The 22,541-nt window shown below is 36.1% G+C and overlaps 1 long non-coding RNA gene across 5 annotated transcripts in view; it reads right to left on the reverse strand.

Moving 5' to 3' along the window:
* Nucleotides 1-22,541, reverse strand: part of LOC121672409 — a 52,570-nt gene that overhangs the window by 5,056 nt on the left and 24,973 nt on the right. For 2 of the 5 annotated variants that reach the window (XR_006018872.1, XR_006018874.1), the window contains 2 exons: nt 3,610-3,670; nt 613-3,105 (listed from right to left, as the gene is read on the reverse strand). This is a non-coding gene — a long non-coding RNA (uncharacterized LOC121672409). Of the gene's footprint in view, nt 1-612; nt 3,106-3,609; nt 3,671-4,979; nt 5,083-22,541 lie in introns of those variants that run through there. The other 3 variants (XR_006018876.1, XR_006018873.1, XR_006018875.1) reach the window with 3 other exon arrangements.

Consider the following 22,541-nt stretch of genomic DNA (forward strand, 5'->3'; position numbering starts at 1 on the left):
GGCGGGTTTCTGTACTCCCGCAGTATGGTTTCTGGTCCCAGCCACAACTGTTTGTAACTGGCATTAACTGCACGCTCCCTGCGAGATAATAAAAAGCAGGTGAAATATCTTATTCAAGCCGGTGGGGCTTTAAAAAAATTATTTATTTGTGTTTGAGAAGGCAAATTGTAATAAGCAAATTAACTCAAAAATAGCTTTACAACCCCCAGAAAACTTTGGGACAAAGTTACTAGGAAATGCTGGGTAATCCTGTAGTGAAACTAATGTGAAAATCAGTCACACACGCACGTTCTGCCCTCCTTCCCATACACTCTTCATACAGGTGCTCAGTATACGTATGGCTAACACATACAGCACTTTTTCAGCTTTTTAAGCAACTCTCTTAAAATAAGTAGCAAACAATGTACATGCAACTACCCTGCTGGGAACTAAAAAATAACCCGGAGAGTCAGAATCCATTTATAAAGTAAGTGAGGGACAGGGGCAGATAGCACATGTTCAGGCAGAAGCAGCACCCCAGAGTAAAACCCTCTGAGTCTCACCCGGCCCCCCTGCACAGCTCAGCATCGCACCCCGAAACATAACCCCCCCCCAACCCCCCCCCACAGAGCTCATCCCCTATACTTCTATTTTATTTGCAATATTTTTTTTTTATGACAGCCTTATGCAGCAAATACAAGTCAAATAGCTCTAATTTGTAGTGCTACAGACTGTAACGTGCTCAGACGTGTAACTGCCTGACAGACTACACAGAAATCTGGCTTAGGCTCCAACCTCTGAAACAAATGCAAATATCCAGAAACATTCTGCTATTTCTCCAAAATTAAATTACAAGTAAAACAAACCTACTGTCAGAGTTTTCATACAAATACGTCTTAAAAAAAAATAAATCACTACAAATTTATTATTTATTTCAAACTATAAACAACACAGAGAAAAGAAACACATATACGTTTTCCTTTTTAGAAAAAAAAACAACAACTTATCTATGAGAAAAGCATACACTTAGCTCCTTTCTTTTTAAGTTCATTTTTTAATATCCTGCCCCTTAAATCAGCCTACAAGCCCATAGATTTATCTAGAGAAAACACAATTGGAAAACCTTTTTATGTTGCACTGTTTTTGGACACTTACAGGAAGTTTTTAAAGACAATTCACAGCCATGCTATTTCAAACAGCACAAATACAATTATTTAGAATTTATTCTTTATTGTAGCAATTTTTACTTTGGTATATTTTTCAGAATTTCCTGGGAAAACACAATCAGTTCCCATCTAGCTTAGCGCACCTACACTGTTACCCCTTTCTCTATATTTTTTCTTTACAAATCAACCACAAGCATTTTATAAGTGTTTACATATATATAATAAAGTAAGAAGAAGGACAATACCACAAGAGAACTGCTCAAAACCAAACTGAAGGTGTAAATGACCTCCTGCCATGTTCCAGACGTACCTACAAAATCCCTGCTCATTGGTACAGGATTATACATTCCATTATAAGTTCAGCCTTTTTATATTTTGTACTATTTTAACACCCTAAATTTATAGATTTTTAAAATTGGCATGTTAAAAGGGCTTTATTTAAGAATTTCAATGAAAATAGTGTTATGTTTTGTCATATTACCATAATCCTTCTTTTTAAATCACTTAGAATTTCAGTATAACCTAATTAAGTAATTTTAAGTAAGTCTTAACCCAAATACATAGATCTAATAAAAATGTATTTTGCAAACAGGGAAAATAGACTTCTAAAATGGATTCCTCAGGTATGAACAAAGATGCTGAAACATTTCCTCCCCACAAACTTTGAGATATGAACTATTTCACAGCACTTACATTTAAAACCAAAATACTTATAAGAAAACAAATTTCACCAAATATCTAGCATAATGTTTCATTCCAATTGTATTTATTTATTCCTTTTATATTTGAAAAAAATCTTTCTATTTTCCTTGCCAAAACGGAGAGAGAATAGGGGAAGAAAAATACTCCAAAATCCTAACTACCTATCTGCACATACTATTTATTTCAAAACTCTTCTAACAGCAGTTTATACTTTATTTTAGATAATGTATATTATTTTGCCTGTAGAAATATTATTATTTAGATTCCTGCCTTTTCAAAGGCTACAGAACAACATTTTAGATTTTAGAAACTTCTAATCATTTTTAATCTCTCACTTTTTTCAATGCTACGAACATCCCACTTGGTAAATAGAATTTACATTTCTCTCTTGTCTATATTATCAGAGCTGAATCAACAATTCAAACCAGGAAGAACAAGTGATGTACCGTAACACAATAGCAACTCCAACACTTTAACACAGCTCCTCTATCTATTGGTGTATAAAAAGCTTACACAAAGTATAAAATATCTCAGAAATACAGACTCTCTCCTGATCAGAAAATTTTACTTATTGACTAATTTGACCTCAAGCAACTGCATTTTTCTCAAAAAGCATCCTATCTAGAGCTTTATGTCATTCACTGACTCTTGCTTAATTAACCAGCATGCTTTAAAACCAAGTCTCGGTCCTTCAACTTAATCAAAACAGACTACTTTTAATTGCTACCACATCAAATATATTTGTCAACACAATAAAACCACATTCAATTAGAAAGAATTATTTTTTTTAGCCCTGCCTTTGACCAACCAGAGATTGTAGCATCTACTTCCAGTTTATTAGCTATTCTAATATGAAGCAAACTGAAACATACAGCACAGTTCACAAATACATTGTTCTTTCTATAATATCTTATCATTTGCATCTTCTAATGGGAAAATCCAGTATACCACTGTCAGCAGTGCTGTTCTCCTGCAACCGATCAGACATCAGAAGGACTTGGCATTAACTTTCCTCCCTCACAACACTTTGCCTCCTCACCTCTCTCAAAATAAAACAAAAATATCTATGTTTGTCTGAAATGTCAATAAACTTCAAAATCTAAAAGGCCAAAAGGTCAGGTATTATTTAATCCGAACAGAAAAGTTATTTTTTCTCTCTCTCGAAAGCCATCAGTAAGAGCGCGCTACCTGAGAAGTGATGCCCATGTCCCTCGGACATCCATCCTTCTATCCCAGAACAGGGGCTGTGCCCCGCTCTCTGTAACATAAGATGGAACACATTAGAATTATTGTATATCCAGGCACATTTTTGCACATTCAAATTATCTGGCCCTCAAAAAACTTTGTATCTTTTGGTCTGAAAAGCATTTTAAAAACTCTTACTACATTCTAATCTGAGTCCTCAAAATTAGTTTTGCTAAGTCAGGTATACGTGTCAAAAATTAGTGCCATATATTTTCAGCTGAAGTACCAGATTCCCCAGACATGGTTTTCAGTTCTTATAGGCCTCTATACTGCTGCATGCTCCATCTCATTAGCAACATTTAATCTGCAAGTGGTATGATCTTCTATTAAAAAAAAAAAAAAAATTACATACACTGAAGTTTTTTTTTAAAGCCATTTACATGAGGGACAAAGTCCTGAGATAACTTCTTTCCACAGCAACTTTTCCCTCCTCCGCTTTAAAAGTTGAATACCCTCCCAGATAAATGTGGTCTTTGTTTTTCCCATTTTTCTGTGATTTTTATTATTTTGTACTTACTTGTGATGCTGCAGAATTTACACAGACCTGTAGTTTTGAGACTTCTATCTCCTCCCTCCACCTGCGAGGAAGATACCAGCTAAAATCACTGTCTATACACCATTTTCCCCCCCCTTTTCCCTCCAAAATTTTCCAAACAAATGTGAGAGGGAAAAATGTTTAAGATAATGAGTTCAAATTCGGTGTCCTAAATTAAAAAAAAAAAACCACCTTGCTTCAGTTTGTCATTTAATAAGCATTATCAACACAAATCATGGTCAGAAAGCCTCAGCACTGTAGGGTGTAGTATTTATAACTAAACTGCCTTTAAAAAAAAAAAAAAAATCTGTCATCTCTTACCCTTTTCCTTCCACATATTTACCCTCCTCATACTGCTTAGATCTACAGCAGACTATGGCCGCATATGTATTTTTCCACCCAATTTCCTAGACACTGACAAATGTGAACCAAAGAAGAATTTTGCACAATGTTAACTTATCTAAACCACTTATTTCCTCCATTCTCTCCTTTTGCCCATGGCATCCAGTGCTTTTTTTTACCGTCTGCTGTTGTTTTGTTTGGTAGTTCCCCAGCTTCCTGTACATTTGTCTCCTGCTGATCCTACTAGACCGGGCAGGAAGAACTGAATGTCTGTCTCTCCCCATTGCTACACTGCCTCTCAGTTTTTGGTGTTTTATTAATTAAACACATTTGACCATCATTTTGATATATTTTTAAAGGTACTTTTTCTTTCCTTTCTCTAGAAACTTGCTGATTACGGTCACCAATACTTCTGTAAAGCAAGGTCAATCCTGTCCTGCTCTAGTACATGCTTCTGTCAGAATATTAAGGGTACACAACTTAAAAGTCTGTCATGCAACGCATGCAAAAGGAAAATGCATGAGAAAGAAAAAGAGGGTAACATGTACAGATGCCCCTAAATATCATTAAAAAAAAAAAAATAGAAATTTTTTATTGGTTCTGACTTTTTAAAGAGATACCATCATGAGAAAACACCTATCTTGGGGGAAATCTTTGTCTAGATCACTAGCAACACTTTTTCTCACTAATAAAAGTAAAGAAAATTTTAAAATTCAAATTTACTGTTAAGGATCAGCACTTTAGGATTTCTGCATTTCACTCAGCCTGGGGAGTGAGAGTTGCCTGTTGGTTTCACTTTTGTTCTCAGCTAGTTTCACTTTCACACACTGGCAGAATCTTTTATGTTTTCCGTTCAGCAATGTTAAAGACGACATTTACATCTTTAAACAATCCTCATTACACTTTTAATACAAACAATTTGTGTCCTTCTGCTTCCCAGGACACTAAGAAAAAGTAATTTGGGAGCCTAAACATAATGGGCAGCATACTTCTAAAGGAGCAGCTTTCACCTGTCTCATGTTGGGTTGTAGTCTGCTGTTTCTTTCCCTGAGATCAATAGGAAATGTGCCATTCACTTCAGTGATAGCAGGATCAGGCCACTGGGTCTGTAATCTGCAACAAAAGAATGCCATATGCAGACCAATATATTCCTTATAACATACAATGTTTGCCTTTAATTATTTTCCTATGCAAACTCAAGGGGGAAAAAATGGTCCCTGCATTTACCTTTTTGTATGCTTTTAAATTAGCAATAAATACCCTTCTTGACAGAGGCCATACGAAATTAGAGGGCATATGTTCACTTTGGTTTGCATGGGGAAGGAAACACCATGTCTCCCTGCTACCAACTGCAGTAACTCTTTCTCCTCCTCGTGCCAAGCACAATCTATAAAAAGCACTCCAGCCCAGACAGAACCTTGCACCAGGACCTTGTTTAACTAAAGTTTCCAAAGCATACACTTTTGTAACCCTCATTTTTTCAGGATAAACCACAATGCTCTAAGCAACTAAACTATCAACAGCAGGACAAAAACTGGCTTGCATTTATTTATTCCAAACTTGTATATTCCCTTTTATATTACCTTCTCTATGGTACAGACTCCAAAACACAGCTGTGAACTCACATACGTCTAGGCAAGCACATATATACACAACGGAATCTTCCTCTAGCTACCAAAGCACTGCAGGTTCTGCCTTTATAGACACAAGGGCTTCTGAGACATTGAAACTTAATGGAAAGACTTAGGTGTTTGTAGGAGCCATGCAACAATCACTTTTCAATGTCTTTCATAGAAATTTTGTGTCCCACAAGCGCACATAGAAATTGTCACTTCATAGAAATTGCTTACAGAAATTACTGTCATGTTTACATGCCAAAAGTTAAATACTAAAAGCTCACATATGCAACTCCTGTGAGAATACTTACATCATAGTTTTATTTACACTACTGTTTATTTCACCATATGAAATGGGAATAAAAGCGTGGAATTGCACATGTGATCATGTACCCATCCACTTCACATTAACGCACTTTTCTATCCCAATAATCTCTGGTAGTCTATATTTGACTTATAATGTCACGTTACACGTCTAGACATGAGCAACTTCCACAGCATGATGTAGGACATATCCTGCTTTCTCTTTTCCTGGATATTACTACACAGAAGAAGAGTAACTTCTCTCTCAAAGAATTTGTCTCTGCCTTCCTTCTCAACCACCACTTCTCCTCTCCTTTGCCCAGAAGACATTCTTTGTGTTTCCAAGGCCAGTTCAACATGAGACTAACACTAAATTTTGAGCATACAAACATACCCCATGTTCAGTGGGGTTATTCACTCATTTAGGTAAACCACACCTTAAGGTGCTTCAGTGCCATACAAAAACAGACCACTATGATCACCTGCATCACAGAAAACTCAGTTTACTGGAAAGCATGATCACAACACCGACTTTCACATATTCACAACACGCTACATTTGCATCCCCAAGGTATCCACATTCCTCTTAAGTGCCAAAATTCACTCTTTCCTAACAGCAACATCTAAGACTTGTTTGTCCCTAATTTCTTAATGTCCAACCATGCTGTTGATAGAGTGTTTTGGTGGGAGGTGGCTATTACACAGATTTTACATCAGGCTTTCACCCACGGCTGCATCTGCCCCAGTAATAGTGTCCTGGGAGAAAGACAGTGCTACTGCCAGCTTTCCTTGCATTAGCTTTTAGGGCAAAACCCCTGAATTATATCAATTTTGTTAATATATGATGAAGCTTACCTTAAGTGAACACTCATGAACCAGTACATATCTATCAATTAATGTTGGTGAAACCAGAGAAATAATTACAGGGAATACAATGGTCTGTTTCAAAACAGTTCCTTCAAAGGATGTGCTTCATAACTTAGCCTTGTTCTTAAATGATGTTCTTGGTGCACTCATACAAATTATTTCCTTCTGGAGCATTCTGGCCTATATTTTACCTGAATTTTATATAAATATTTGCTGCACATTTTTGTGTTTCTAAAACTAGAATAACCAGATAATTTTAGCTGTGTGATTGCCATTTATCTTTTGTCTTCCAATAATAAAGATATTAAGGCCTCACAGCAAGCATTTCAATGAACCCTTCGAAATAATGTGAGAGCGGCAGAAAGGCCAAAGACAGTTACATGGGAAAGACAATGGAAAGAGGGTTGGTGTTACTTCAAAGATACTTAATTTTATACTAATTTCTGAAGTGCAAAGAAGGGAACTCCCCATGAGGTGCCTTTTCTAGCCATGCCAGCAGTTTTGAAGGGTTCTGCAGTCTCTCCTTGGGGTTCCTAATGGAACCCTCTTCTGACAAGTTCTGCTGCAGTACAAGAGGTTATAACAAGGACAGTCTACTCTCTCCTTTTCCCTTCTGGAAACAAGGAGCAGAGCAACTATTAACAAATACTCGCTTGGGTATTTTTGTCTTGGAAGGCACCAGGCGTAACACCTGGTGCTGTGTAATAGTCACATTATTCATAACCCTTGTAAGTGGAGAGTAACTGTCATGACAGATAGGTTAAACAGAGGAACAGAGATGTGAACAAGTCAAACAGTGTCTGTGACAGGTGAGGAGAGCACAGCCTAGGATCACTGACTTTTCACCTCTCTTTCACTCTAGTTCAGTCTCAAATACACCAGACTTTAGCTGTCTTTACTTTTTCCTGATCTTTAAGCAGTGCCCTGATCCTAACTCAATGGGGCAGTCACATAGGAGAGACCAAGATGAGCACAGCAATAACCAGGCTAGCTCCTGGGGAAGGGAATCCATGGAAAGAATCCCAGTAGTGTTGGGACCTCTCCTTTGGCTTGTGAGTGAACAGCATCTTCCTATTTGCACAACAGGGTTATCTCAGAGATATAGTGAATATTACAACACACAGATTGTAAATGCTATCTGGCCCTATTTTAAACAACCAAGGTAACACAGCTTCATAGATTTCCAATAGTCTTTTGCAACTTCAACTAAAAATCAGCTGATCAAGAGATCTAAAACAGTAGACACACAACACTGGGAAAAAATACTTTCATTCTTTCCTTAAAGTAAATATACCAACATCAAAACCTCTTCTATGGCCCATATCCTTTACCAAGAATAATTTTGTTTGTAGAGAAACAAGAGAGAAAGGTGACTGTAACTCAGGTGGTCACAGAGACTTTGCGCTGTTATGGAATTATGTAGGTCCTCTGCCACTATCAGCAGACCTTCTCTGCATCCAGGTGAAACAAACCTGCTTTCTGTCACTTTCTAAAACTGGGCTGTTGGGGAATTCATCACTCAATGGGAACTTTGCCTCTGCTAAACAATTGTTTCTCAAACCATGGCTTGCCAAAGGACAACAATATTCACAGTGTTAAAAAAACCAAAGTTTGTCAGCAGGATCTCTGTTTTGAAGCTGGGGACTGAGAAGCTCCTGCAAGTAGGAGCTTCTAGGGTAGCCATTGATCTACCAGCTACCTTGGCTTGCTGTCAGTAAGTGCAGTCTCCCTGAAAAAGTGACTTTTCAGGCAGCAATTACAAAAAATTATCATCAAAAAAGGGAAGAATTCAAGACAATAACAGGGAGAGAGGTGAATCAAAAGGAAATCAAAGATTCAGAAAGTTTAATAAACACTGTACTAAAGGACATAATGACATTGCATATAATAGACTGCAAAATAAGGAAGGGCATATACTGCCTGCTAACAAGAAAAGGAACTGCACCACAGGTTACCTCCCTATGAGATTAAAAGAAAGATACATAAAACTTTCCCTGATGATGGGCTGACTGGTAGCAGATTTATCAGACTTGATCAATTCACAGCACATCATTTAGTGACTACATTTTTGCCACATATCCAGTATCCTTCCATGATTAAAAAGTAGGGCACGATCCTCACAGCCCAAAAGCATTGGTCCTTCTGAATGAGATAGTAGTAGATGAATGGGAAAGAACAACACATCACTCAGCTGGAAAAAGTGCTCAGCATGTCTAAAAATCCTATGGACTTCAACTGTCCCAAAACATATTGTTACCTTTGTACCTTTTGGGTTGTATGCAGATAGCTGATGAGCTTGCTCTATTTCCCTCTGCCATTTTCAAGGGCTTCAGCTATGAAAACAACGTACTGCCAAACAGCCCTTCTGTTTTCCTGTTCCTAGACCAGCTTTGTCTAGGACCAGCTCCCAAGTCCTTTCCCAACTCTTGCTTGGAGAAGATGGTGTGTGATTTCTCCCACAGCAAATCTTAAATAATATATTTTACCCATATTCTACATGTTTGTACATATATTCTACATAGAAATATATTTCTACATTTTCTTTGTAAAAATTATTCTAGGGCACCTAGGCAAATGGCATTCAAATCAGTTAATATTAAGCTTTTTGCAAAGGATAAAAGATCCCTTACTTCTCCCACCCTCTTAACATGCTAAGTGTGAAAAATAACACTCTCAGGTCAACAAAAGTTTGGCTAGAAATTCATAGGATAATGAAGATCAGAAGCCATTTACTAACAGGAGACTGCCAGAACATCCATTTCTATCCTCAGGAGGACCATCCAAAACCATACTATGTCTATCCTTAAGAATGCATATTCATGGATTGTAAACCAAAATGTGTCCAAATAATCTTGGACATAAAGTATACCCACCCTTTCCTGGGTACCAAGTCAAGTCACTCTCAAATATCAAAACACACTCATTAGCACTAAGCAAGTGGCTTTCCAACAGTGCAGTTATGACCATGACATAACAATTTAAATGGGATTTAGCAAAATTCAGGAGACTTCCATAGAAAGAAAATGCAGGTTTTGGTTTCAGAAATATCACAGGTGTGACTTTGAGCTTTTCCCATTAAAAAAAAAATTAAAGTGCTTTATAAAAATCACATCAATGATCTTACAGATTTTAATGAAAAATTAAGCCCTGTCAATCTTTTCCATGGACATTTCTTACTGTCCCATATGATTTTGCAGCACCTCAATATTAATGGTATTTTACAGTATTTGTCTAAATACTGTAGGATTTCTGGTCACAGCTAATAGCAAAATATTCTTCTCCAGCTGCCCAACCATAGTTAAAATAATCAGAAATCAGACAAGGGGACAGAAGAAGAAAAATTTGGCCTGATAGTTATCCACATGACAATAGATTACAGATCTATCTGTAAACAGTGGCTGTGGGCCCAAGTACTTATTCCTGATCAAAGCAGTATGAAGTGGACACTTCATATAGGTTTAAGGTCAGGTATTTCTGCTCAGGTTTTCTGTCTCTCACATGAATGGTATTGAAGCTGGTCTCACTGTGTTTTGTAAAGGGACTCAGCAAGCTGCCAGAGTATAAACTCAAGAAAAAGAGAAGGTTGAGCACATTAATTCAAACTTCACTCTGTTGAACTTCTCAAATAAACTAAGCATGGGAAGAACACTGTTAATTGACATGACCTAGCTGAGATTTTTTCCCCACTTTGAACCTTCAGAGCTTGTATGCCATGTAGATGAAGAATACGACCCATATTTCACTACTATTGTGTATCTTTGTGTGACCAGTGACCTCTGAAATTTCAGAAAATGTATACAGGAAAAATTCTGAATTTTAATTAAATTTGGAAAATGAGACACATGTGGAGCTCCCACAGATGGCAAGTGATTCTGTCAGCATCCACTTGATTTTTACCAGTTGTTAGTTTAAAGTAGCCATTAATATCTTCTTGCTTCATTTTACCCTCCACTCATATGCATAAGGAATAAATACACCAGCAGCTAGGTGACATCATCTATACGGAGTCTGTTCTATATACAATATTTTTTCTTTGGGAAAAAAATAATTTCTCTCTATTCCTAAAGTTTCAGTTTCTTTTAAGCAAGCAGTTAAAATAATCACGATGTCCAAGCTATAAATACAGAATATTGTACACAAAAATTCTGATAAATACAACCCAATTGAAACCAAGTGCACTGTGCAGTAGAATGTAGCCAAATAGTTTTTACCAAAACAGGCCTGACCATAAATTTCTGGAGGTTTTGGGTACCACAGACCTGGAATGGTCCCCCATCCAAGAGCTGGGCTGCTCTGAGGATGGGCAGGCTTGTGTTCCAGCTACGAAGCTTAGCCTGTACCTCCACCTCATCCATATCTCAACTCCAGACTCCATTTCAGGATGGAGTTAGGCTGCAGTACAACAAGTCACTGCTATCACATGAGCCTCATGATCGCTGACAAGCTCTTGGCTGGATTTATATAGATCACACAGTCTGTATAATTTTACATCTTCACACCTATGATTCTATATGAATTAAAATTGCGTATCATAGTTCAACAATTTACAAAGAAGTTTGGTGTTAACCCACTTAAATCAGGTATTCTTGTATTCTGTCTGCTTTCCTTTTTGTTCCAATTAGATGCCCCTGTGCACATAGCACCATCTCATCTTAAATCCCTCTGTCATGAAATACAGATTTGCTGCATTATTGTAGCAGAACAGTAGTGAAGATGATTTGAATGGCTGCTTTAAATCTTAAAAGCATGAGGCCTGATTGTTTAAATAGCACTTTATATGGTAAGTATTATGACCATTAAAACTAAGAGTTAATAACTAAAATCCTAATTTGCAACTCTTATAAATATTGAGGCAAATTAACTGGATTTTTTTGAGTGAATTAAATTTAATGAATGGTATATTTTAGGTTAAAAAAATTAATGCTAGTAGCAGCATGTCATTATTACCCCAAGAATCTGTCTTATAGAAAGAGAGGATTTGATATGAGTTAGGAAATTACAGAAACACAGAATAGTTTGAATTGGAAGGGACCTTAAATATCAACTAGTTCCAACCCCCTTGCCATGGCAGACGAAATTATACTAATCTGAGTTCTATTTTTGCCCTCTACCAAATTAACCAGGGAGAAAAAGGGAAAGAGGAAACTTTAAGTTAATTAAAGCTATATTAATTAATTCTCATCCTGACAGGATGGATTTTTAGAGACCAGAGAGCAAGCAACTGGGTCTTCTTATTTGAAATACCTTAAAAATAAAAAATGTGGCAAAAAATATTAGTAAATAGAATACAAATCTAGATAACTGTAGCAGAAGAAAAGTATTCAATTTGGAATCTCTAATACAGATATTCCTATGGTTTTAAGATTACAGTCAGAAATGAGGAAACTGCATTCCAAATTTTGCCTTGCCTAATCTTATTCTATTATCGGCTGGAGTTTTCAATGTAGGACCTTGTCTTATATTTACGGTGTCCTACAGAAAAAAAATTAATAACAAATTATTAAATATGAGTTTACGGGAAAAATAATTCATAGCTTAATCTTCATCATTGGAAGTTTTAAAATTAATGGATTACATCAAACCATCTTTCACATCTGCTTTATTGTAATGTGAAATATAGAAATATTTGAAAACTTTTTGGGGGAACTTTAACTGGTAATATTTGACCCAAATATTCAAAAATATTTGAAAATATTTTGTAATATTTTGCAACTTTGGCATAATTTCTGGAGAGCAAAAGGATAACCTAATTAATGTCATACTTAATGACAGGAGAACAAAACATTTTCAAAAAGTAATAGAAGTATACACATTTGTGAATTTATTCTGGAGAATTTACTATTCACCTCTAAAATTGTTCATTTAAAAATAAAGAATGAAGCCTATCATTAACACATGAATTCCGTTTTCCATCTTTGGCTTACACTATGACTTACAGAGCTCTCTTTCTAATTAATGAAATAGTTAATAACATAATCATATTTAAGCTTGTTAATAAATGTTTAAAATCCCATGATTTCATTGAAGCACATACAATTCACAAATTCAAATTTAAGGTGATATCTCTGTGGAAATTATAGTGAAAGAAATTGAACTTTGTTCCTGACATTTATGTGCTGCCCTACACTGAAGCAACTTTGAGCTCGCTCCCACTTCACTGTACCTACCTTCCATTTAGTTGCTAAAGTCTACCTTATTGTACTGATTATAGCACTAATATGGCCAGAAACAGATGGCCATTGATTTAGATGTTATATGGAAATAATTCTTTTCCTTTGAAAAAATCACTTTTGTGGTGTTCCTGTCTCCATTGATCAGATATATGCAGTTATTCTTTTCCAAGGTAAACATTTAGGTTTACTTAGTACGTGAAAACATAATTTTTTAATGTAGTTTCAATTAAATTTAAGGAGCTGTCCAGACCTTTGAAAAGCTAAGTTCTGTGGTAGAACTCTCATCATGAATTTTAATGTTATTATTTGAATTTTAATACATTGCCAAAGCAAAAAAGCTGCTTCCCCTCTTAAAAAAATTGCAGCAGAAATTTAGAAACATTTTTATTCAAATATGGGAGGGGTGGGGGGTCATTCGTTTGGTTTTGTTCTTTTAACTCCTTCCCTGCAAGGATTTTAAAACTTCATAAAGTTACTTGTGCAAAATTTCTGTGTATTTCCTTCTGTCAGTAATTTCTCTTGATGTCAAAACAAAACCAATATTTATTCTTTATTATAAATTCCAAAAACAACAGGAATATTGTGTTTATTATTCTGAAAGCCATAAATGGAAAAAAGCTCCAAGAATATTAAGTAGAAACTGAACATAGAGCTTCCAGATACATGATCGATAGGGGACTTTTAACATACAATAATTATTACAGGTACTATTATGTGGATAAAACTTCACGTAGGATATTTATCTAGCTCATTTTTCTATTAAATAAGTCTCAGTTAAATTTACAAACAAAAATGATGTAGCCCTGTCTGCTCAGTCAGTTTAATGAGATATGAACTATCTATAAATAAAAATATTTTACCCTAAAAAAGATTTCTAAATAACCTATAATTTATAGGCAAAAATATATCAAGCCACTTTTAAAGATTTAGAAACATTTTTCAAGTTTTTAAGGAAGATTTGAAACATTCTTTTAATCTCAATTTGTTTTCATTGCTAACTACTTGAGAGACTTAAGAAAGAGCAAACTCCCCATAAGATTCAACAATGCAAATTAATGTTCCTAATAATTGTACCTGTATCTACATCCACATATTTTGTTAATTATTATGTACAGTATTCAATTTGAAAAAAGGCTGAATTCTAGCTGCAGTCAGTTATAAGATAATATTATAACTTTCAAAAAGCTTCTCACATAAAGTAACTTTAAAAAAATTGTTCAAATAATTTCCTATTACTAATTTCAAAGTAAAAAATCAGCTTCAAGAGAAGGAGTATTTGTGAATTATGATCGAATTTACTTTTTTTTTTCTGCTTCTCTATAGAAAAATCAATAACAATTTTTGAAAGAGGAAAAAACATAACATTTTAATAGAAATATATTCAGTAAAGATGAGTAACAATTCTAACAATTTTGTCTTTAAGTCATATGAATTAGTATGATATAAAGGAATTCATGGGATAGTGATGAACCTCAAACTGACTTATGCTTACTGTTTGCCCTTATCAAAGTATTTTCTTTGTGTACAAACTGTAAGTTTTAATCCTACCAATTATCCTTCTTCAAAGGTTGTCTCTGCCTACTATTTAAACAATGTATTTACTAAACTACAAATTTAAACTGACAAACACAAATATTTTTTTTTAATGCCTGAAAGACCAAATTTGTATATTTTGTTAAAAGAAGTTCTTTTTTGATGCAAAGACATCTCTATTTTATTTTCTAATGCTAACATTAAAATGTCTGTTCTTAGGTAACTAGGTATTAGATTCAGCAGCCAGATTTAATTGTTTTAATTGTCAAAACTTATTTCTACCTTTATTCTGCAAGGGCAGGGCTTTATTTCTTTTGCATCCTGTACATGTTAATGGAGAATCTAAAACATCTAAGTCCTATAAACCACTTAAAACAGTAGATAAATAAGACTGAATACTTTTTATTAAATTATCAGCTGATAGGCTACCAATAGCTACCTCCCAAAAGCTTTTTTTTAACAGTATTTGCTAGTCCTTGTTTGCTTAGATTTTAATCTAACATTTTTGTTACTTTGATTTTAAAGAAACAGTGAGGTTTTATTATTTATCAGAATACTGAAGAGTTAATAAATTCTATTTTAAAAACTGACATGAAATTCAGCTCCCTTTGAAGGCAAATGGAATTTTACCACTCATTTCAGGAGAGCAGGATCAGTCCAGAAGAATTTAAAATCCAATTGTCTTCTAACTTTTACCATATGAATTCAGTAGCAACTGGGTATGCTTATTCTTTGGACACATTTGATAATTTAAATCTTTTTTATTACTGTTAGGAAATAAGTCCAGCAAAAGGAAAAAAAAAAAATTAGCTGGTATTTTGGCTAAAGTATACAACATTCCCACTTCAGCTTTTTCATCTGTATATTAAGGTATAAAACACTGCTCTAAATAGATTTCACAAATACTTGTCTTTATATCTATATTGGATAACTGAGCTTATTTTGTTTTATATTTAGCTGCATGCTACGTAGTACTTTGGCTATTATGAGTCTAACTTCCCAGAATATAAGAAAATATCTTCCCTGAAAATTCTTTCTGAACTGGATGCCATTTAGTATAAAAATATTCACTTTTAAAAAAAGCTGCCCACTAAAATTATTTGGCTGGTGCCTGCAGTTCTAAAGTGTTTTCCCTAACTTTTAATCTTTTCTAATTTTTAATTTCCTTCAAGTCCAAATTCTAGACAATTAAGAGGACCTGTCTCTGTATGTCAATATTTCACAATATGTAATATTTTCAAATAAAAGCTATATAAAGCTCAAGCCTTTGTTTTTTCCCTGAAAGAAGTAATTTCAGGCAATACATTTAAAGGCAGTAGGTATTGTGCCTAAATTAACTATGGAGGTCAAGAGACCTGTATGAAATTTCTCTTAATATGAAAATATGGATTTATGATTCTGTGAAAATAACGCTTGTGGTAGACAGCATGTTATCAAAGCAGCTTTGAAAGCTTATATAGTTACCTTCTCTGAATGTTCTGGCTACTTCTGGTCCTCCCTCATCTGGAAGAAAAAGCTGGTTTCAAAGTTAAATTTGCAAATTATTGTTACAAATCAAATATTCAATTTCTTTACTTTAAAAACTCTAGTACTGTGCAAAATTTTGCTTATTTACTTAAAGATTCAAGCTGCTTGTCCTGGAGATTTTAATTTTTGTGGAACTGATTATAGCAGATCCCAAATATCCAAGAAAAGAAACTCAAACAAAACTACAGCTAAAGGCTTTTTAACTTGTTTTTTAATTCTTTTGGAATACTTAATATTGTTTGATGTATAATGCATTTGGAAACATGCAATTAAAAGTTTTAACTTTTACTTTTGATTTACTGCTTTCAAAACTTAGCTCTAAAAGCCAGGTACCATAAGAGGAAGCACTGCAGCATTATCAGTTGGAGATTTTGCTGGGGCCATATTATGTTAACCTGCACTCCTAGGAATAATTCTGATCCACAGAAAAGTTCCTATTGAGTTCCTTGCTATTATTTTCATGAATATGCATGAATATTCACTATTTAGCCTCCAAATAGACAGCAGAAATTCCTTACTTTTTCCAGCAAGGAACAGAAAGCATTTTTAGTTCTGATGTTGATCAAAGCTATTTTACAGGACAAAACTTTTTTGGAACTAATTGTGTCAATCTAGGTCCCAGGATTTATAAACTTCTTCAGGAAGCAGTGCAATTTAGTCTCATGTAAAATTTCCTCTGAACCCAAGCAGAGTGTGGTGCAGAGACAGAGCAGGATGCTCGCGAGCCCCCAGGCCAGTGTGGACCCAGGTACACAGGTCCTCCATGCTCAGGACCCAGGGCACCAGTAACAGCTGGGATGAAAGCTGGCTTCCAATCCACAAACCTACAGGTGTCAAACAGTGAGGGCAATGGAAAGGCATGGGAGGTTGCTCAAGATCAGGCCTTTGTGATGCATGCTTTTGCTAGTATACAGTTGAAAAAATTAGTAGTTCTATCTGTTTTACCTGTGCCTTGATGCCTCTGGTCTATTTGCTGTGAAGTCATAGGCTTCACCTCTCCCCCCACAAAGAAGCAAGCTGGCAAGAAATTTTCCAGCAAACACAGAAAGTGTGACCCAGGAGTGGAGAGGGAGAATTGGTGAAAAGTCGTTTATATTATCTAAATCCAGGAGTTAAATCAGGATGGTCTGTTAAAGAGTTACCAAATCAACCAGCAAAGCTCTCCACCGATAGTTCTTTGAATTGCTGGAGTTGAAGCAAGTCTTTGAGAAGGTGCTGGGCAGGAAAGGGTTAATGTATTTTTTGGAACTGAGTGACACTGATGGCTCTATTTGTGGTGACAAAGAGAGTTATGGGTCTGATCCAAGGAAATCGTGAGCACTTTAAGCCGAGCAAGAGCCTGAAACTACACAAGGCACAGCAGACTACACCTTGTGTCATTTTGAAAAACTGTTGCCAAAAATAAAGCTTTGATAACTTTTCCCTTCAGAATTACCCTTTTTCGGGCCAAAAACTGTCTCACTAAAAAATTTTGGTCTAGATGTGTAACAAAGTTTTATTTAAAGAAGATGTGAAACTATTTAGAATGTAATTTGTAAGTTGTCCTATTTAAAACTTCGAAAAGAATTTAAAAATGCATTACTGATAAATACAAATTAGGGCTATTGAGACAATTTTGAATATTTCCTTAATTGTAAAAAAGGCAAGTTCAAGTTCAGAGCCCATTAATCATTGGTAAAGACAAATATTTAAACTAGAAAAAGTGCTTTTATACAGGTAACGTATCTATTACAAGGTATGAAAAGAGTTAGTCCACTTTAAAAAAGTACCTGCTCCACAAGTATTATGAGCCATGGAGTTGCTGATTTTACCCTTTATTAGCCTTTTCACAGTAGATAATGATACTTTAGTGTTTTCCTAGAAAAACTGCCCACCACATCCCACCCCCCTCACCCCCCCACTTCCAAAGGGTTAACCAGATTTTAATCCCAGATTTTTTTTTAAAAAAAAAAAAAGGTCTTTAACTGAACTGGAATCTAATGGTCACAGTTCAGTTGCCAGTGGCAGGGGTCTTTTGTGTAGCTCTCCCACTGACTGCACAGTCTCAGGTATCTTGTCTTTGCTGTGCTCTTACACCCTCAGCTGCACAACCCTACTATGAAAAGGACCAGCCCGAGGGGCCAGATGGGTAAGCAGGGACTAAGAGCTATCTTCTGAGAAGTTAAAATACTCTGCATTAAGCAGAAAATAACATTTTTATTATACTTTTTTCACCTAAGAAAACAGCCATAAACCAGTTTTCAAAAACCACAACTGAACCCTTAATGCATGCATGACTTGTGAAACGTCTTCATGGGGTCTGATCACAAAAGCCGCTTGGGGTATGGTCTGATGAAATCCCCTGAGGTCAGCAAGTGTTCAGTGATTAGCCCCCAGTGGTGTTAACTCTTTACAGCAGGTTTATGGCACACACCTTCCAGAGAAGTGACTGCAAAACACTTCCCATTCCTAGCACATACATTCAGTTCCCTACATATAAATGTACTCTGTGAAACTGGAGTTGGGTGGTACACAGCACTGACCCGTGGCAGAAAACTTCCAAACATTTTGAGGGGAAAGATCTCCACATTTTACTGACAAACTAAAGCCAAAGCTACTGATGCAAACACCTGCAGCTGCAATGATTTTAGCAATTTCTCTCACGTATGCCAGTAAGAATTCAGATCCACTGCATGTACTTATATCACTGAAATGCTGGCAAACTACCTGTATGAGTTACAGAGAGTGGGACCTCAGTCTGCCTGGGAAAGCATCATGACCTCCATTAGGACTGGAGCACAGAGATCTGCAATAAGCACTATGAGAAGCAGTAAGATGTACCTTGATTTTCAGATTTTGGGGGCTGAAATGTGGCTTTAAAACATTTAAACTTTAGTTTAAATAACTGTTTAAAACGTTATCACCTAACACTGTGAAGTCACTCTTTGCCAAGGGCCAACACACCACCTACACAGAGCCGCAGTCCAAGCCAGTAGAATGTTGTCTGTCTGCACTTTGCAGAACAATCAGTTTTCCCCTGGTTACAATGAACTACAGATGTATGCAAAATCTTGTCAAAGTTTGGGGTTTTTTTTACATTTCTGCATTCAGACATCTTCAACTTAGCTCAAATAGTTTTCTTCATACACACTCCCTCCTTCAAAAAAAATTTTGCAGTACAGTATATTTTCTCCACTTTTTTTTTGTATTAGGAAAGAGAAGATTTTACTAGCAGAAATTTTTCATATTATTTACTTTTTAGTCAGCATCTTGATACTAGTGTTTGAGGAAATGCTTAGCTGCCGAATTACATGCAATTTAGGTATTTATTTATAGAAGCTGAATCACAAAACCTGCACTTTCCCCCTTTCTAGCAGAATTCTGCCAGAGCCAGCCCCTCTGAATCCCCCCAAAACTCTAACAACTTCACTGGTTGCAGGTGAACCTCACTTTGCATCTGTTGTTAAGGAGGTGGGGAGGAAGCATGTCATTGTCATTAAAGTTATACAGAGAAGACCTGCTTACCTCAGTGTTAGTGCCCACTGATGAAAGTGTCTCCCCAGCCAGCACGTGGTTTTCTCTCTCATGGTAAAACAGAACCTATTTTTTAAAATGGATCCGACAGGTATTCTTACATTGCTTTTTTTTCAAAAGCAGTGCTAAGGTTAAGTATTTTGATTAAAGTATATGTTTTAAATAGGTTCCTTACCTTTGTTACCACTAGCACACAGAACTGCTAAAGGGAGCAGTTTTTACAAGTTCACTTGCATCTCACAGCCTGGAGTATCTGTGTGTTGGTGTACTTTGGTCATGTTGAACAGTGAAGCTGGACTGGCCAGCTTACTCTTCTGCCTCCTTGAGTTCCCAGGCTCCACGCAGCCCAGGGCAGCAAACTCCAAGTCACTAAAATGGCCTTCTGATACTACTTTTTACAAATCATTGAAACAGTTCTAACTAATCTTCATTGCAAATGTAAAAAATAATCTGTTTTAATCAAGGTAGTTGGACCTACTTTTAAACATTTTGTTGTTTATCATTATCTATTTCACCCTGTTTGTTCTTATCAAATGTCCCTTCCAAATATTAACAAGTGCTAAGACTACAGTGAGATGTGGCCCTATGGATTTTAATGCACATGTTGGAAACACTGCAAACCAGGTAAGTTCAGAAAGAAAAAATGGCCTTCTTTGGCAGAGACTATGTCAAGTGAGCTAAACACCAAAATACTGTTCAGTCTGAAAGAAAAACATATTTCCTTCTGCATTTAGGAGATACAAGTTAAGGCTGTGTTATTCTAAATGGGATAAAAGGGTTTCAAAGAGAAAGACATTCCTTCCTCTTTTCTGTCAGTTTAAGTCTTGAATGATTCCAGTGAAGTGACTGAGGTTACTTAGTCTTTATATCTCTGTAACTGAAGGTCGCTTACCAATACATCTCCTGGATAGTTTAATTGACAGACACGTCTTCTACTATTTGGTTCAACGTTTCTGTACCTCTGCTGTAGCCAAAAATATATTAATTGGGAACTAACACCTCCAAATTGGTCAAAGTCCTTCTGTCCCAGAAAGCAATGAATAGCTATATCAATGATTCACCCTGTCCTTCCAACAAATATTTATAATCATCTCCTTCCCAGCTCCCCAGATAGATACAGTGGATGGGATCTTCTGTGTTGATGGGTAAAGCCTTCCTGTTTTAGACAACCTTGCTATATAAACCCTTTCATTAAATAATCAAAATCCACAGCTAATTTGCTTGCCTGTTTCCACCACTCCCATGAGAAAACTTTTCCAGAAGTCTACACCTGTATTGGCTAAAGCCCTCCCCTAATTTTGAGCTTATATATTAGGGTCACAAATTGAAAGTACAAAATTAGGAAAAAAAATCAATAAAATCTCCAAAATAAAGCTGTACCCTTCTGTCTCAGGACATTATTAATGGGCGACTAAGTAAAATTATGTTGTAAGGAATGACTGCAAAAATGCCCCTTGCTCCAGCATGTATTTCCTACTTCGATGTTTTCCAAGCCATACTGACATCATTTACCTGGAGTCCTGCCTAGACTGACGCATGCAGTTTCTACTGTCATCAGTGAGAATTCCCATCATGTATCAGGGCCTCTGTACAGCCTTGTACTTCTGAGACTGCCAGTATGGCACAGTCAGGGTACCACTGGAAGTATGGGCACACTTTTCGTTGCCTGGTATGTGCCAGAACTCTCTTCTGACTCTAGAGCTGGGATGCTTGGGGACGGGACTCAAAGAGGGGACAAATCTCCAAACATCTGCACTGTAGATGACATGTTGATACCACTGCAGAGTTACTCTTAGAAGAGGAGGAGGAAATCTGGTATTGAACAAACTGAACAAGTGTATTGGGGTGCTCCAAAACAACAGACAGCATTGGAACTTTCTCCAAGTAATAGCTATCTCTCACATAGCCAGTAATGCTCTTTTCTTATAAAATTCCTTGGATATATCTAGGCCTCACTGCAGAAATTCAAAGGCATTGGTATGAACACCAGGATAAATGGGAAGAAAAAGGTGCTGGTGTGGCCTTGCACTCTATTGTTTTCTACACACAGAAAAGTAGTATGGCTCTTTGAGGTGATGGTAGGAAATGTTTAAGCCTTGATCCATTTCAATCAATTAGGTAAATGTATCTATCTCTTGCTATACCAACCAGAATATACAAACCTTTCTGACATAGATCAGGGACATCAGTGACAAGGAACAAGACATACCATTCAGAAATCAGATATTTAATGGCCACTAATCCTATCATAATAGTTACAAAATAATGTAATGATGAGCCTGAGTAAACAAAATATATGAACAAAAATGGCAAGGAAAAAAATGCAATTAGAGTCTTGGGCTTGATCCAACTCCCTTTTGCTGTGGGAGTCCTGATAGACTATTACCCCTATGTAATTAGAGGTTTAGGCTTAATCCAGTTCCCATTTCCTTTGTGGGAATTGGGATAGGCCCCTATGCCCTAATTTTCTGCTGTCTTGGCCCTTGTATATACAGCTCTGTATAAGCACCTGTTTCACCATGCTGGTACTCTGTACCATATTAGGAATGATGTTTCAAGACTCAGGTAAGAGAATAGTGCAAAATAGAGCATCAATACCTCTTTTGCACTCACTTTGCATGGACCTAAATTATTAAATGAAGCAATAAAAATTCAAGTCTTTATTTTTATTCAAGATGCTGGAGACTGAAATACTTTTATTTCTGTTACCATTAAAAAAAAATTCCTGGTTCTTTGGAAAACTATGTGAAATGCTCCTACTTCAGGAAGATTACTTCACTTAACAAATTAAGTAGACAGAAAAACTGATGAGTATAATCTCTCACTTTGGCTCACCAGACAGCTCAAAGTGCCTCTAAAACACTTACTAGGGATGCAATTTCCAAACTTGGCATCAAAAATCTAAAGGTTTGTATTTCTAAGCATAAGGCAAAAGCAAACAAAAAAAACCTCTCAAAACCAATCTTGGCCATATTCTGCACTCCCCTAAGAAAAAAAGGTCAGGTTTCTCATAGTGCTGTAATTTTGTTTGGGTTTTTTG

This window comes from Corvus kubaryi, unplaced genomic scaffold (genome assembly GCF_017639235.1).
Source record: "Corvus kubaryi isolate FWS band 111438036 unplaced genomic scaffold, C.kubaryi_AGA036_p1.0 61900, whole genome shotgun sequence".
Classification (NCBI taxonomy): domain Eukaryota; kingdom Metazoa; phylum Chordata; class Aves; order Passeriformes; family Corvidae; genus Corvus; species Corvus kubaryi.